General features: G+C 56.4%; 1 protein-coding gene across 2 annotated transcripts in view; it reads right to left on the bottom strand.

Moving 5' to 3' along the window:
* Positions 1-602, bottom strand: part of cicb (capicua transcriptional repressor b) — a 29,547-nt gene extending 28,945 nt beyond the window's left edge. For both annotated transcript variants that reach the window (XM_035672559.1, XM_035672558.1), the window contains exon 1: positions 382-602. The gene's annotated coding sequence lies outside the window, so the exon portion shown is untranslated. The remainder of the gene's footprint in view (positions 1-381) is intronic.
* Positions 603-1,611: the final 1,009 nt, after the last annotated feature.

The raw sequence follows: 1,611 nt of genomic DNA, 5'->3' as shown, positions 1-1,611 counted from the left end.
TTTTTTTTTTACTACGCTAGAGCTGCTCCACGCAACACAAACTCGACAACTAAGGTCGAGGAAAAGTAGTCAAAATGAAGCAGAAATATCGTAGCAGAAAGCTCCGGTGTCTCCCGGTCGTCCGTGGGACTGCGGTAAAACATTTGAGAAAAGTTTTTAGGCTTGTTACACCCCCCCACCACCGCCACCCTCCCCTTTCTCTCGGCTCACAAGCGGTTGTCTCTCTCTCTCTCCCCCTCCGGTTTTCTTCGGACGTTATCGGAACCAACGGCCGACCGTTGGCAGTTGGTTCTCGTCTCGTGCTAACTCGCCGCTCCTGAAAACGGAAAATCGGCGTCAGTTGAGCGTCGCTGCCTCTCGCTAACTTTAGTTTCAACTCACCCAAAACAGAGCTCTCGTCCCCCCTTCGGCCAGAGAAAGATTTATGGGGTTATTTTGCTGATGAGGAGGCTCGCGTAACTCTCGGTAACATCCCTTGGCTGTCGGCTCTGGCGACTGTGCGGTCCGCGCTCACACTTTACTTTTCCTCCGCAAAACATGTCTTTCCCCCGCAGAAACTCTAACGGGGATATAAAAAACTATCGGTCTTCTTTTCCACTACAGTCACAAAATGGTGAATGAACCACTAACAGCTGGGCGAGCGGACCAATCACAGGTCGCTGACAGGTACAGTAGCCAATCAGCGCCGGCGCCAGAGACAAGTGGGCGTGGCGGGCTGTCAAAGTCCGGTTGACGGACGGGGGGATCCAGCCAATGGCGGCGGGGCTGCTGAGCCAGACCGGTGTCCTGTCCCAAACTTTACAGTATCCAATAAGAGCTTTGGGAACCATAGGAACAGCATGAGGGAGGGTCGAGGGGAGGGAGCAAAACACCGAGAGCCAATAGAAAGGCACAAACGCCCCCTCCCCTTCTGAAGAGGAGTATGTTTACCATAATTGACAGCACAAGTGCCGTCCCTGAGCAGACGGTGATAATGCATCAGCCCCTCTGCTTGTGCACATAGGAAGCTGCTGCAGCGGGATTAAAGCACCACACTGCGGCTGCTCTGTGGCCCTGCCTCCAAACTGTTGCTAGGTTACATTTTAAGTCGTTGTTTAGTTTTTATTTTGCCCCAAAACAGAGTGAAAACACTGACACTGGTGGCGGTGGGGGGGGAGAAATGAGCTAAGGGTGTTTAAAAAGTTTGTGCCGGAGCTTGGTAACTGTTGTTGTGGCGCATCAGACGCATCGGTGCCCCCTCGCAAACTCTCTCTCCCCCCCTCTCTCCCCCTTTTTTCTCTCAGCAACAGACGCTCACTTTCACCGCGCTCGGCCAATCAGCGCGCCGCATCCCGCTGGCTCTGACGTCGGCGGCCCCGGCGCCCCGCCCACTCCCGTGAAAGTGAACGGGGACCGCTCTCGGCTGACGTCACTTCACCGGCAGGCGATTGGGCAGGCGCGCGGCGTCTCGGGGCCAATGGGCGCGCCCGGCGGTGATGTCATCGAGAGTGTTGCCACCAGCTGGACCGAGGGGGCGTGGCCTGGCGTAAACTCGGCTAACCCCGTGTTTGTGGCTCGCAGGCGGCGGCGGAGACGAACCGGTGTGCTGCCCGGTGAGCCTCGAGGAGATGT

This window comes from Morone saxatilis, unplaced genomic scaffold (assembly GCF_004916995.1).
Source record: "Morone saxatilis isolate NCDOM2014 unplaced genomic scaffold, NCSU_SB_2.0 Contig24, whole genome shotgun sequence".
Taxonomy (NCBI): domain Eukaryota; kingdom Metazoa; phylum Chordata; class Actinopteri; family Moronidae; genus Morone; species Morone saxatilis.
Note: the sequence above shows the minus strand (reverse complement) of the source record. Positions and strands in the feature narration are given on the sequence as shown.